The 15,654-nt window shown below is 42.4% G+C and overlaps 1 protein-coding gene and 1 long non-coding RNA gene across 9 annotated transcripts in view; both read left to right on the top strand.

Annotated features, from left to right (window-relative positions):
• Positions 1 to 8,314, top strand: part of LOC123789166 (uncharacterized) — a 248,153-nt gene extending 239,839 nt beyond the window's left edge. For all 4 annotated transcript variants that reach the window (XR_015723932.1, XR_015723933.1, XR_006778698.2 and 1 more), the window contains one exon: positions 7,358 to 8,314. This is a non-coding gene — a long non-coding RNA (uncharacterized LOC123789166). The remainder of the gene's footprint in view (positions 1 to 7,357) is intronic.
• Positions 8,315 to 14,181: 5,867 nt separating this feature from the next.
• Positions 14,182 to 15,654, top strand: part of PALS2 (protein associated with LIN7 2, MAGUK p55 family member) — a 108,315-nt gene continuing 106,842 nt past the window's right edge. For 2 of the 5 annotated variants that reach the window (XM_045793016.2, XM_087860963.1), the window contains exon 1: positions 14,671 to 15,095. The gene's annotated coding sequence lies outside the window, so the exon portion shown is untranslated. Of the gene's footprint in view, positions 14,371 to 14,670; positions 15,096 to 15,654 lie in introns of those variants that run through there. The other 3 variants (XM_045793013.2, XM_045793014.2, XM_087860964.1) reach the window with 3 other exon arrangements.

Below are 15,654 nucleotides of genomic sequence, written 5' to 3'. Positions count from 1 at the left end.
CACATCAGGTTCCCTGTTCAGCAGGGCATCTGCTTCTTTCTCTCTCTCTCTCTCTCCCTCTGCCTGCTGCTCTGTCTGCTTGTGCTCTGTCTCTCTCGCTCTCTCTCTGTCAAATAAATACATAAAATCTAAAAAAAAAAAGAAAGAAAGAAAGAAAGAAAGAAAGAAAGAAAGAAAGAAAGAAAGACCTCTCCTACCTTAACATATGTTACCTTTCCATTCTTTCTAACTTTAAAGAATAACATCATAAAATGTGTTGGGCACATTCTGAATGTCTCCCAGATTTGAGGGAAGCAATATGATCCTTCAATTTTCAGCAGCAACTGGGGGGAGGGAGGAATTAGCAACAGAGAGGAGAGGTAGGTAGTGCTCTGAGGCAGACATATTTCTGTCTTTTCTCCCCAGAAAGCAGCTGGACCTAATCCAGTAGCCTTGGGTAGAGCCCAGGAATTTGCCTTTCCAACAAGTTCTAAGGCTTGAGGCTGCTCTAGTCTGTAACAATAGATGAGAACACTGGAATTCCTTAATATAACAACCAGTTTAAAGGATGTATTCATCTTTTTTCTAATGTAATAATTTCACTAATTTGACACATTAAGGTAAGGTTAGGAGTCTGAGTAAATTTTCTCTACTGTACCAGTCCCTCTCAGCAATGACCACTCAATACCTAGCCAAGTGGGGAAGATTGTGTCCACATGCTGAGTTTTCAGAAGATCTCCATGGCTCCCTGAACACCCAAGATGCTCCTGGAGTCATTGGCACAGGTCTGGTTCTGCTGGAGTGTTGGGAGAGGGCCCATTTTTCCTGCTTTGGTAACTACTTTGTAGACAACCTCTGTGATGAATGGAATGTCAAACCCTCCTCTGAGCTAGAAAGTGTTGTTGATTTTTTTTCTTTTTAAGTAGGAAACCAAATTCCCACTTCTGAGATTTATATTTATTTTCAAACTAAGAAATTATAAAAAGTTAGACCTTAAAGCCAGTTAATATCACCATGTCTCTCATCTCCATCATCCCTGTCTAGATGCAGGCCCCCAAGGGCTCAACTTTCAATCCTCATGCTCTTCAAAGACTGCTTGGTCAGGTCTGCTCACCCTTCCCATCATTTCCGCTATGCTTTCTGAAATCCTTCCTCTACCTCCTTCCATGTTTTTCTCACATTTGGGAGTCATCCCAAACTCTTTCCTCATTCCCCACATCTAGACACCAAATCTGGAAGACCGTGCCCTCTCAGTGTTTCTCAAACCTGTCCATTCCTTTCATCATTGTTGCAACCACCTTAATTTGAGCCCTCATGATCCATCCCCTGGAAAAGTAGCAGGGTGCAGGAATAAACCACACCAATGGCTTGATATCAGAGGGACCTTTGCTTGACTCACACCCACTACTTATTAATGGCCTGACATTGGAACAATTCCTTGATGTTTCCTAGGCTTCCTCTTTGTTAGAATGGAAGTCAAATCCATCTCACAGGCATGCTGTGAGGGTTAATGAGATAGCATGTGTGGGAGACTTAGCATGCTGCTCCACTCAGTAGGTCTTCTACAAATATTGGTTTCCTTCCCCTACCCATTTTTTGGTTCTTTGGTTTTGATCAATGTTTCCTAACAGATGCAAAAGAGCAGCCTTTCTGAATGAGAAATCTGCTTTTTAAAAAAAGCAATTAGTGTCTTACTTTTGCTCACAGGACAAAGCCACTCCAGAAGGTGCTTCATTCACTGCCCTCCATCTGCCTTTGCAAACTCATCTTCTATGTCTCCCCCTCTAGATGCACACCTGAAGTTGCACACTCCTCCAAACACACCTTCAGACCTTCCTGACTTCCCAGTTCTGGACCTTACAGCAAATATCCTTCTCTTTCCCCAACTTTGTGCACCCAACTCCTTGCTGTTCATACCTAAGGACCACCTGAAGCATTTCCAACTCTAAGAATCTTTCTCTGAATTATTAATACTTGATCTTACCTTCTTTTTTGTTCCTACTATACTTGGTATAAAACAACACTACATCCTTTATAACACTGTAGTATGATTATTTGTGTGTCTATTCTCTACCAGACTCTGAGTTCATTGAAGATTGAGATCGCACACTAGACAGCCTGACATGGCCAATACCTAACAAATAGAGTCTTCACTCTAACTCCTCTAGACCTTATCACACTTCATATTGAATATGTTAAAATAAACACACATCCCATAGTTCATACAACTTTTTTGCTATGATATTTTAAAAAAATTTTATAATTTTGCTTTTAAAATTATTTAGCTATAAATAACTGGTTTAATTCTCAAAGGGCTGTGACTTCTAGGCAATCATTAAGCAGACTCACCATTCTTCCGAGTAGGAAACCTGACCTAGAAATTATTTTTAAATATAATGAAATATTAAATTAACAATCATATTTTGCAAATATTTAATAAAATAGTTATTATTTTACATCGAATCCTGTTTTTTCTTTTCTCTTTCTTTTTATTTATTTTTTTGGAACCAACAGTGAAGTTTTTCAACTCTTAAATTATTTTCAAAGTCTTGAAAAGCTTGTGGACCATAAGGACTGTTCTTATGGCATATAATTGACATGATGCTTCTGCTGATATATACTGGGTATTAAATAAATAATAACTGCTTTGGTCCATTAATAAAAACTATGTGGCCTTTTCACATTTTTTTGTTGTTGTTATTTCTTGCTACCATTTATTTAGCCTTTACTGAGTGGCTGGCACTGTATTAAGTTATTTTTATATATACTAACCCAATTATACTCAACATTATCTCCATTTTTACAGATGGGAAATCCTGATTCTTAAGGGTATTAAGGAATTTGCCCACTCAGTTCATCAGTGGCAGAGCCAAGATTCACCAGGCTGTCTGACTCTAAGGCCATGTCTTCACCACTACACTATAGCATCTTTAGTAAACCCCTTAAACAATCTGACTTGCAGCTTCCTCATCCATAAACCAGAAATAGTTATAATTTCTCTTCCTCCCCCTCTCAGTATATATATATATATATATGTATTTTTTTTAACATGAAACAAAGAGTGCCTAGCATAGTACTGAGACATAGTCGGTAGTCAATCAATAATTTAAGTAGTTTGCTAGGGATTGAAAACAATTCTGCTCTTCTAGAATAACAATAGGTGAGCTTGGGGGCACCTGGGTGGCTCAGTCATTAAGCGTCTGCCTTCAGCGCAGGACGTGATCCCAGAGTCCTGGGATCAAGCCCCACATCAGGCTCCTCCGCTGGGAGGCTGCTTCTTCCTCCCCCATTCCCCCTGCTTGTGTTCCCTCTCTCGCTGGCTGTCTCTCTCTCTGTCAAATAAATAAATAAAATCTTTAGGAAAAAAAAGAAAACAACAATAGGTGAGCTTGGTACTCCTATTATGTGTTCCCAAAGCAACGGGACTTCCCTTATTGAAGCACCTGCATTGCATCTAATGCATTTGCTTGTTTAATTGTCTAAGATGCCTTAGTCACCTTTGTACTCATGTTCCTAACATATTATATGACATATGTATCAGGTGCTTGAAAGAAATATTAGTTAAAATGGTTAATTTAGTAAACACCTACCTGGTGCAAAGAACACCAGGAAAAAAGTAGAAATTTGCCAAAAAGTAGCCTGCACTCTAGTTGGGGTAAAATCATAGGACAATATTTCCAAAGCGATAGGGACTTGAATTATTTATAGAGTAACAACTCATAGACCTTACCACTTTTTCTGTCCAAAGAATCCCAGGAAGGATATAATATGAAAAAATTGCCGTAATTCTGCTAATATTCTTTTAGCACACTAAGACATCATTAAAATGTTAGAAGAGGATAAAAAAACCACCAAGCCCATAATGAAATGCAAATGATATTGATCTAATCAGTCATGTTTGCTGTCATAAAGAAGTCCACATGATTACAAAATATTTCACATATTGTGTGAACATTATTATAGACTGCATCATCATCATTAAACACCCATCTGTGTAAGGCAGTCTGCTAGGTACCATGCAAAAGGCTTTACTTAAAACAAGTATGATCCCTATACCTTGGGAATCATATTCACTGAAGTCACCGTCTCTTAAAAAAGAAAGTTTCCTGATACTTTTTTTTTTAAAGATTTTATTTATTTATTCGACAGAGATAGAGACAGCCAGCGAGAGAGGGAACACAAGCAGGGGGAGTGGGAGAGGAAGAAGCAGTCTCCTAGCGGAGGAGCCTGATGTGGGGCTCGATCCCATAACACTGGGATCACGCCCTGAGCCAAAGGCAGACGCTTAACCACTGTGCCACCTAGGCACCCCCCTGATACTTTGTTTTAAATTTAAAGAAGAACTTGAGCAACTGGATCCTATTGATACTTTCATAAATTTGTGAGTGTAAAAGGTGAATCCTAAAGAACATCGATTCAACCAAAAGCTTACATTTGTTATATATTAACTTAAACTACATCTACTCATTTATATCTATACTGATTTTTAGATATTCTTTATAAATGATAATACTTTGTCATGGATTTCACTTGTATTTCTAAATTTATCATTCGACTTTCAACTTTGTTCATGGCATCTTTTTCTCCAAATTATTTTGTATAGCCAGTTTTTAGTCTTTTGATTATAGTTTCTGTCCTGATACAATGGTGTATTTTCTTTTGGTCACTCATATGGTTTTGTCTTTTAGATTTAGCTCTTCAGCTGAAATTATGGATGGTATTTTAAAAACATTTTGCCAATTATCTTCACACCATCTTTTTGAGTATCCAAACTTCTCTAGCTATTATAAACAATAACTTTTGCGCTCCCAAATTTCTATATATACATAGGTCTATGTCTCGACTATTTTGTTCTATAAATCTATCCCTCTGTTCTTTCTCCTACACTGTATGTTTCAATTACTTTGGTTTTATATTTCAGTTTCCGATATGGCACATTTTTGTTGCTATTTTGATTGGGATATTTGCTTTTTCAGTTTAATTTTCTATCTTGTTAATATGTCTATGGAAATGAATTACATTTTGTATGTTTTGATCAGATATGATTATCTTTGAAATCTTTTTTTCTTAGGGGCACCTAAGGTGGCTCAGTCGTTAAGCATCTGCCTTCGGCTCAGGGCATGATCCCAGGGTGCTGGGATCGAGCCCCACATCAGGCTCCATGCTCCACTGGGAGCCTGCTTCTTCCTCTCCCACTCCCCCTGCTTGTGTTCCCTCTCTTGCTGGCTCTCTCTTTCTCTCTGTGTCAAATAAATAAATAAAATCTTCCCCCCAAAAATCTTTTTTCTATTAGTTCTTTTAGTTGATTATTCATCTAGTGCTACAATTTTATCATCTGTAAATAATAACTTTGTCTCTCCTTTCCAAATGAATATCATATCTCTTCTCTTTCTTATTGTATTGCACTGGCTAGAAATTCCAGATCAATGTTTAACAATAGTAGATATAATGGAAACTTAATCTTCTTGGGGAAGAAAAATTATCAATTAAGAGTATTCTTGGCTTATAATTATACACTAAAGATAATTAGGAAGTGGTCATTCGCTGTTTTACAACTACTGTGAAAATAATAATAGTCAATAATTTCTCTCTGCTCTGAACAATCCTGAAATATCCTGTAAGGTAGGACTATTATATCTGTATTGCAGATGGAAAAAAAGAAACACTTTCATATATTGAATAACTTGCCCAAGGTTACCCAGCTTACAAGAAGTGAATCTAGAAACAGAACCTAGAGCTCTTTGATTCTAAAACACTTGCACCCTATTACCTGCATTATATAAATACTATCTTGCCTTAATTCTGAAATACATAAATAGATATCTCTGGGCAACTGGTATATGTTGCAGTGATACACTTTAATACATTTTAAGTACGTATTCAACTCGAAAGAATTATATATTGACTTAGAATGAGATTAATTATAGTCATTACTTCTTGATTTAAAAAATTGGAATGAGTTAATCAAATAAATGTTAAGTACCTAAAATATGTCTGTATCTTCATAATTACCTAACTACCATATAATCATACGATTGTATTGTGAGTTAACATTTCATAAGCATATAACTTCTCCCCCAAATAGATTGTCTATAAATCAGAACTCTGTTAGGGACAAGTGATAGAAATCCAATTCAAATTAGTTTAAGTTAAAAATGGCCTTGTGAACTTATGTAACCAGAAGAGTCCAGGGCCGGCCTCAGGCATGACTAAATCTTCTTTTCCTGAGTTTCTCCAAGTGTTGATTAGAGGAAAGAAAAAAAAAAAATCTTTCTCCTTACTGTAGTACATAAAAATTCCAACTTTCCTTGATTTAGGTAACATGCCTACTTCTTGGACTAATCACTGTGGCTGAGGGAGAGAGTCCTCTGATTGGCTATGCCTGTCACATGGCCATGCCTATGACTTGAGAGGTTGGGAAGGATACCATAATTAACAGCCCTACTGGAATTTAATGCAGTCAGTAATGACAGAAACATTTCCCCAAAGGAAAAGAGAAGCTGCAATTATCAGAACATAAGGGAAGGAACATTGGTTAGATAAAAATGAGAGGCATCTATCATAGATTATAAGCTCTTCTAAGTCAACAAAGTTTCTTTCACTTAGTTGTAGCCCTCATAACAACCAGCAAAGCAATTATCCATGTGGATAGAAGATATTCAAACAATGCATAAATAAAAACAATATATACATACAAAAAATGAATAGATTCAGAGTCAGCCATGAATCTCCCTTGAGACAACTGAATGAGTACATATGACGTGATTATGTTTCCTCCCTAAGGTAAAGAAATGTGTGAGGTATGAAACAAAATGTGCCCCTTTCCTGTGTCACCTGTTGCATCCTCTGAGAGGCAGACTCTGAGCCAGAGTTCAGTGTGTAGTTCAGTAGGTGCACTTGGATGGACACCTGTGGAAGGAAGGGAAGGTACTAAGATCGGGCCGAGGGAGAAATCAGTGTGGAATGTAGGCCTGAGCAACAGTCTTAGCTGATTCCGCAGGGAAGCTGAGCTAAAAATGACCTCTCGGCTGCTGGACCTTTAGATCCCCTGCCCTCTCCCTCAGTCATTTAATGTGGATCGCCCTGGAAAGGGGGGCGTGAATTTGAGCATGTGGGCTTTCTGCAGCTCAGGGGACCCCTGCAGCTCACAGGAGCTGGAGGCTTTCTTCTGACAGCTCTCCTGCAGCTGCAGTCACAAGTCTTTCCTTGAAGCATATCCGGGGAGTGTCTCTCTGCATCGACCACATTCTCTAAGGAAGGTGAAGTTAACGGACAATCAGGAAAAAAACCAAAAACAAAAACTAGAGCAAAAAATTGTGTAGTGCTGTTATCGGTAATTTACATACATTGTGTTTAAAAGTATTTCATTTAATCCTAGCATGATTCTTTCCTGGAAGAGAAGTGGATTTACACATCATGAAGCTGAATTGATGTTCTCCATTCCTTTCTTACTTGGTAAGTACCTGTACTATCAAACTGTCTTCAGTGCAATGTGTTGACAGCTGAACAACAGCCGGCTACTTCTAAATGAGTGGAAGAAACTTTTCTTAGTCTTAAGGTGTTGTTTATTTACTATTTTATTTATTATTATTCTATTTCTTTAAAAGCCTAGTTCAGAAAAATCTGCACTTTTTTTATAATACAGTTCTACTATAACAACAACAACAAAACTAGCCTTTCCACAAATGCTACATTGTTCAAATACACACTCACAGTAAGTCTGAAAATCGTGGTGATGAATCCAAGTTAAATGACATGTTACAGAGAACCCTTAATTGTGGGGACTTGTACTATAATTCATTGCAGTTGAACGGACCTGAATGTTACAAAGCACTTGGTGTATGAGGTGTGGGAATGAGTGGGAGCTGTGCATTTGAAGGGACTCAAACATTTCTAGTTCTGGAGCCTTAGGAAGGTTAACTTGACCCCTCTTCACTTGTTTCCTTGTTTCTGCAGTGGTGGTGATAATAATGACTCAAATGGGATAAAAAGACATAAAACACTGTCACAAGGTCTGAGCTCAATAGATAGTTGTCATTATTCATATTATTATCAAAATGGGATTTTTTTTAAACAGTTGGACTTTCATGTTAATAAGGAGCTGCTATCTTAAGAAGGAATAAAGTGCTCTGTACTGTCTAACGTGATGATGGCATCACTTTAGAATGGGCCGTTAAGTTCTTGGACTTTTTAACAGCCAGAGCAGCTTGCCCTGACCACCCCCTATATACACACATATATACCTGCTTCTATCTTTGTTCTCAGTCAGCTGATCCTGACCATCTTTCGTTCACTTATATAACTAAAAACATCCAAAGGGCCTGGTGTGCACCCTCATGACTTGGTTTCACCTTCATGACTGCTCTTCAGTCTTCTTGAGCGTCAGACTCTGGGAGTTTTACCATTTGTTTTTGTGGTTAATCGCTATTCAGATACTCTTTTTTACTCTAATGGCATAAAACTCCTCAGAAAGACCTCCTCTGCCCTCCAGGACTCCTGCCTCTGCCTCTCCAATGACGACTGTATTTTTTTTTTCCTGTTTTCATATTGTTCTAAATCTTCATTTGATACCTGAGTAGGAAAGCTATTTTTTTCCTCAGCTCATATGTAAATGGGAGATGTGGAATTTACAGGTTAATTTTAAATGAGAACCCCAAAGGGTTAATTAGACATAAAGGTTGGCTGCTGACAAGATAAATTCAAGTAGCTCTGTTAGTGTCCCTGCCTGAAATCTGATTGTCCTTGAAGAGCCATAACTTGCATATATTCAAGAATAGGAGTTCAGTTCTAATTAGCAACATTTTTGCCATTTAATTTTCTTTAATTTTAGAAGCTCACCAATTAACGACTTTATCTGTTTCCATAAATGAATCCCTACTATGAACAATATTGTGCCAAGTTCCACAGGCATTGCTGTACACAGCTCCCTGGACTCTTATTTGCAAACAAGAAGGAGCCAGGGGTGGTGGTGAAATGAGTGGTAAGATTAATATTCGGTAACATAAATGACACTATTATGAAGTAGAATAGGAAAAGGGCCATGGATCATCAAAGTGTTACAGGAATTCAAAAGAAAGCAATTGCCTCTATTTGGGGTGGGGCAAGAAAGTTTTAATAGAAAATGAGGACGTGAGATGGGCATAAAAGTTTCTGTTTGATCAGCAGAGATGAGGGAAGGCATTCCTGCAAAAACAGAGGGGTGGTAATATGCAGGTGCAAGATATGGCTAATGTGTGATATCCACACACGGGGGAGCCTTGAAGATCACTGTGAATGACCTTGTGAATGGGGTCCCACAGGCAGTGAGGAGGCTGGGATGATATGCCTGACACCGGGCACTCAGGTGCACATGAGACTGGGCAAGGAGACTCTGTAGGGTTAGAGGAAATGGACAAGAGAATCTACCCCTGTAACGTTGAAAAGGTCAACTTCAAGGGAGCTGGGTGCAGGCTGTCTCTGTTATGCAGAGGGTAAAGAGAGGTGAAGAAAGGGAGGTGCAAGGGAAATTCACAGGAGGGGATTGAGTAGGGTAGCAGAAGCAATGAATTTTATTTTAGACATGTTAATTTGAGCTTGAATGGCTTATCCAGCTGGAGACATTCAACAGGAAGTTGAAAACATCCCTCAGGGGAAAGTAGAATTGTAGAGACAGATGTGGAAGCCTTGAAGATGGCATTCTAAGGGTCATGATATTCTTGAGAGAAGAAGTCGTCTCTTTTTCTAGTTTCTCCCTCAAAAGTCTCTTCCGTCTTAGTGTAATTTTTTAACTTATGAAGTGGGTGGAGAAATGCAACAAGAGGTCAGACAAGGAATAATCAGAGAAGTCGAAGAAGTTTCTGCGTTGTATAGCATCAGGAATGAGGTGAGGGTGTGCTGGTCAACCTCCTCAAACACTGCAGAGAAGTTGGATTGTTTGAACACTAGGTAAGACTCTCCCCTCATGATTCCATTGTTTCTGCTTAAGACTCCTGATATAGCACTTATCACGTGGTATTTTAATTGCTTATTATTCTCCACCATAAGGTAGAGGTAATTTAATAATGTTAATTATTTTATTTCCAGTAATTATCACTAATAACTGAGTGAATGAATGAATAAACATATGAATGAAAATGTCAGTTATGGCATAGTTTCAATAGGTGGGTGTGGAAGCAAATTCCATTACCTAAAGTAAATGAGTGGTGGTAAGGAGAGTCAAGGAGATAGACTGAGATATATAGCTCTTATTTTGTAAGAAACAAGAAACAACTCCAAACACATAAATTTTTATAACTGTTGGCTTTAATTGTGGTGATCAAAAAATGAACTGCCATTGTGTCAGGGAATGTTATGATTTCAGAGGGGTGGGAGAAAGTTCTGCTAAGAATAACAGTTCTGTTTATTTTCAGATTGTCTGTTGACCTAGTGGGACTTTAGAGAGATTTAGATGACAAGAAAAGCCTCTGACAGGTATCTATGAAAACTGGATTAAAACAATAATATACACAATCAACTGTGGTCCAAGGGCTTGTAAACCAGTGCCAGATGGAATGTTGAGAGAATTGGGAACAGCGATCTTTAGGCAGCCAGGTGAGACTAATCTGGAGGAGCTTTAGGAAGGAGATAAATTTAAGCTGTTTTGAAAGGGGACTATTCTAGTCAATTGGCAAAGAGTCTTAAAGCACAGGATTAGGTATTTTAATTTGATTACTTGAGGTAATTTAGAGCCACCCCAATGTTCTGAGAAGACTTGATATAAATGTTGTTTGGAAGATGACTCATTTCAATAGTTCTTAAGTCTAGCTACATATTAGAATTACCTGCAGGGCTCTGAAAAATTCTGGTGCCCATGCTGCACCCCAGAACAATTAAATCTAGAGGCAAGACCCAGCTATTAGTGACGTTTGTTTGTTTGTTTGTTTTTAAAGCTCTCTGGATGATCCCAGGAAATACCCCAAAGCAGGAAGCACTGTTCTAAGTATAGGGAAAACTGCAAGCAAGCAAGAGAGAGACTTGAATTAGAAAGGTTAGCAAGAAGGCTGGAAATTGGAGTCTGACCTAGCTTAGTGAACAGAGATAAAAGGGGTGAGGCTAAATAAAGTATTCTGGAAGAAAGCTTGGTTGGACTTTGTGATGCATGTCAGCTGCAATTTTTCACAAAGCTATATTTCAGGAGCATCACTGTTCTTATTATGATGGATTAGTTGGAAAACAAGTAAGTAACTTGCTTGGCTAAAATTTGGGGCTTGTTATTTAGTAAAATTCTCAGTTTCTGAAGTAGCAAAGCAGGTCAGAAGAGAAAAGAAAACACAATCATATTAAAAGTATGGAAGCTTTTGTTTATATTGGCAGGAGGAAATAAAGCCAGTGATGGATGCTCTGAAATTAGTAATCAAAATTCAGACTTTCAATTGAGTTATGGTTAGGAGATATCGGGCTGTGGCAAAATTATCCCTCTAGAGTAACCTTGAGGGAAATGAAAAGTCAGATCATTAAGGACACTGGAGAGAAGGATTCCCCACCATTTTCAATCATAACATTCCCCTTTCTGGAATGAAGAAGTTGTAACAGATAAGGGAAATGGATGGGTAGTGTCTCAGAAATTATGACCTCTCAGAAAGGTGGGCTGGCAAGCAATGATGAGAACTCCAATGTTCCCATTAGATCACTTTAAATTTATTCTGGCATGTCCCACATTTAAAGTTTAGAGGAAGGGCAGAATGTCATAAAGTGGCATATTATTTATAAAAAGAAGTAGTGTTTCATAGTATAACCTGTATATGAGTATTTGATAAAATATAGACACTGAGAGAGAAACTTCACTGGCAAGAGAATCCTGAAGAGAAGCAATTGAAGCTATAGTTGTGGAGCAAAATCATTTTTCTGGCTCTGAGGATGAGGCTGTCTTACAACTGTGATAAGCCTTCATCTAATAGCTGCTGTCATTATTTAGAGAATAAACTTAGAATTGCAAATAAAATGTAATTGTTCCCGTATTCCTCTTCCCAAATGCTGGGTCCCTGGTACAGGCAGGAATAAGGGAGTTAGCCAGGGCTGGTCCTAGCTGTAAGGGCAGGGAGTTCTACAGGTGATTTGAGAGGTACAGACTCCCCTGTCTCTTCCTCCCCAAAACGTACTCCTATTTGCAGGGAATGGAGATAGAGTAGGAAGTTAGGACATTGTTTCCCCAAGAGCCTTGAGAAAATAAAAGTGTGCTATAGGGGTCAAAAACACATCCCCAAATGACATTCATCCCCCCCCCCCCCAGAGAAGCTTCAGGCACTAGCTGGGCGGGAGGGGATGTGGTGAAATTGGGGGTCAGAAAGGAGAAGAGAATAAAAGTTCAGAGGCCTGGGTGTGGTGCAGCAGGAATGAGTTACTGGGTATCCTGTGGGAAGCAAATGAGCCTGGGAAGCAAAGAGGAGGAAACGAAAGACATGAAAGTTATGCTGAGTCTCTGAGAAGAGAAACCTCCTTCTTCCATTCTGCCTCCACTTTGCCTCACTCTTGGGCACACCACGCACTCTACTTCATTTCACCCAGCTGGCCTGACTACAGGGAGGGGGGCACCACATGTGCGCAAAGTTACTCTACCCCTTAATACATTCAAGTCTCTGTAAATGCTTCCAATTTCCCCTCCTCAGGTTTGCTGTTCAGGAAAGAAGATTCTCAATTAATACTCTACAGACTCCCCCTGCATGTTGGTTTGCAAAATTAATGATCCTGCTGGAAAAGTAAATTAATCTCTGATGCTTGGTTGAGGCTAAGGAAAAAAAAACACTCTTTAGGGAATTAGGCCTTCTTAATACACCTCATCCATAGTATTCTCTCCCTCTCTTTCACGCTAACCACACTCACAGAGAGGCAGGAACCTATATAGTTTGAAACTCCATCTCTGAGCCCGAAGGACCACGATGCATCCACTCATTCTCGCAAACAGTTACCATATACTATCCTGCTTTTGCAGCACACGTCCAAGAGAAGCCAAGAAAGGCTGTGTAGAAGTCTCCTGATGGGTTATTCCTCACATGTCAAGTTTTACTTGCACTTTCTACAGCCACTGTTTGAAACATTTTGTAAAATTTAAATAACATCTTCATAGTTCCTCCAATTTCAGGAAGAGCACAACAGCTTTTCCAAAAGCCCCCAATCACAGGTCTGACAGTTTGCAGACATCTTTTGGGATTAGGTAGATGTTTTAAAGGAATTGGTAGTTCTCCGATTGCCTTGCTGGGTTTTTCTAGCCAGAGTCTTTGGTACACGGCATTGCTCAGTTCCTTTCAACTGAAAAATTAAATCTGTGCTCCTGTCAAAATGTGTCATCTCACCCCTGGACACTCATCACAGTTCACCATACCCTACGCCCAGTCAGAGTTGAGGTGGCAAGGATGGTGTAGTCACCCCTTTGGAGGTCTGGGAAGGCCAGATGTTTGGGAGGAGCTGAACAACTGGTGTCCTGGGAAGGTCCGGCAACGCCAGCTCTGGGAGTTCCACGGCATACTCGGTGCTATGAGAAGAGCTTATGTCCGTCCATGCCCTCGGGTGTGAATCACACTCCCCGGTTGGGCCTTTGGGAGAAAATTCATGAAGGACACCCTAAGCGTTGTAGACCCTGCCAAATACACATCCGAACCAGGGGTGTGTGTGAAGGAGAAGGGAGGAAATTCTCCAGAGGCTTTCCTTCGAGTCTGTTTATGCTTTGTGCCCCATGACTGGGTTCTTTGAAGGTACTCCTGGAAAGCGCAGGGAGGAGCCTCTTTTATGCCCCATGGAGTACCTCGCCTATCAGTAAATAATGAATGACAGCGGCGATTTCGGCCGGAAGCCCAGGCGCGGATTGGGGGATTGGATCTGACCGACCCTCTCGCGGGCGCGGTTCGCGGCCGGCGCCGGGAGACCCTGGGAGAGGCCGCCTGGGGCAGGCGGCGCAGTCAGGCCCCGGCGCCGCGGGCGCTGTCTGCGGGCTCTCAGAGTGGGGCTCCACCTGGCCGCCGCGCAGCGGCCGGAGGGGCGGGGCCGGGGTTCGCGGAGGCGGTGACGCCTCCTCGCGCCCGAGCGCGCGCTCCCCCGCGTCCGGCGCACGCGCGAGGCCGGGAGGGAGCGCGCCCCGGCAGCGGCGGCGCGAGAAGGAGGAGGGGGAAGAGGAGGAGGAGGGCGGCTGAGGGGAGGCTGGCCGAGCGCGCGGTGGTGGCGGTGGCGGCGCCGGCGACCGGAGCCGGGGCGGAGTGCGGAGCGAGGGAGGGGGCGGAGGAAAGGAGGAGTGGGGGCGGAGGAGAGCCGCATTTCCAATTCTCAACTACGAGCCCCGAGTTTGTAGATGGGGCTGCTCGGCGGCGCCTGCGGCTGAAGGAGAGCAGCAGCGACCGGCGCAGGGGAGCGGTGGCGGCGCGGAGGCGGCCGAGGTGTGAGCCGGTGAGTTACTGGGGCCCCCTCGCTGCTCGGGTAACGGTCTCGCCACGCGCCAAGGCGGCCCGGGGGCGCCCTGTTGCTCGTCGCGGTGCGCCACGCGGGGACCCCGGCCCGCCCCGCCCCCTCAGCACCTGGGCTCGGCGCGCGGAGGGCCGGGGCGGTGGAGGCGGCGCGGGTGGGGAGGGCTGCTGGGGCGCCTGGCCCGGCCCGGCCCGGCCGGCGCAGATGGGGCGCGCTTTGCCGGGCCCCTGGCTCCGGGGCTGCGGGCGGGAGGGCGGGCGAGCCGGAGCGCGGCAACGTGTCTGGCCCATGCCGCGCGGCGCCCGGCTCTCTCCACGCGCTCTCCGGCGCGGCCCCGGCTGGGGCAAGGCTGGGGCTGGGGGCGCGCGGGGCCCCTTCCAGGCGCCGGGAGCGGTGCTCGGGCGCCGACACCCTCTGCTGCGGGAGTGGCGTTTAAGGCATGAATGGAGAGCCGCGCCGGGGGCGGTAGTTGCTGTGACTGACACCTTCGGGGTCAGTGCCGAGAGGGGGCGATTCAGCCGGCTTCTGGCGTGCTCCTGAACCCCAAGTTCTTGGGGGAGGAGGTTTTCTGCAACTATTGCTGCTACTTCCAAGGCACGAGACTCGTTTGGTCAAAGTGGTTGTGGGCCGAGCACACGCTGCTCCGGAGGCGTTCGCTGCTGAGGCAGTGTTTTCGGATCCTGGGTACATAATCTGGAACCAGAAAGGTGCTGGGGCTTTTTTTTTTTTTTTTTTTTTTTTTTTTGGCGGGGTGGAGAACCAGAAGGGAGTCGATTGAGGGATCATACGGCCGGTAGGATGACAGGCTGTGGATTGGTTGGTGGATTTGTTTTTTCTTTTTTTTCCAGAAGGACTTTTTAACACTTTATTGGGAGTTTAGTTTCAATCTCACCAGCTCCTGGGATTACAGCTGGAGATTACATCCATTAAACTTCATCAGCTGGTGCATGCATTTATGTAAGGGGGTTGGGGGCAGGCGAGGAAGAGAATTGAAGGCTGATGGGGAAGCTCAGAAAATTCTCCGCATTACTTATAAACAGCCTGTTAAGGTCAAGCTAGCCACGTTTTACTCTTTCCTACGCCTTTGGGGATTGTTGGAATTTTACTTTATGCTTCCTGAATTGGTCTTGTAATATGGCTGGGAACATTTGAGGTGTGTTAAAATGCTCTTCAATTGGAATATGATTTAGCAGCCATTTCTACCCGTGAAATCTTTCAAATCGTCGTTTGGAAACTTATACATTTCGAATATATTAGGCGAGGTAA

The sequence above is a fragment of the Ursus americanus genome, chromosome 3, assembly GCF_024610735.1.
Source record: "Ursus americanus isolate L20-20 chromosome 3, mUrsAme1.1.p, whole genome shotgun sequence".
In the NCBI taxonomy this organism is placed as follows: Eukaryota; Metazoa; Chordata; class Mammalia; order Carnivora; family Ursidae; genus Ursus; species Ursus americanus.
The sequence above is the reverse complement of the archived record's forward strand: the minus strand, read 5'-3'. Positions and strand labels throughout refer to the sequence as shown.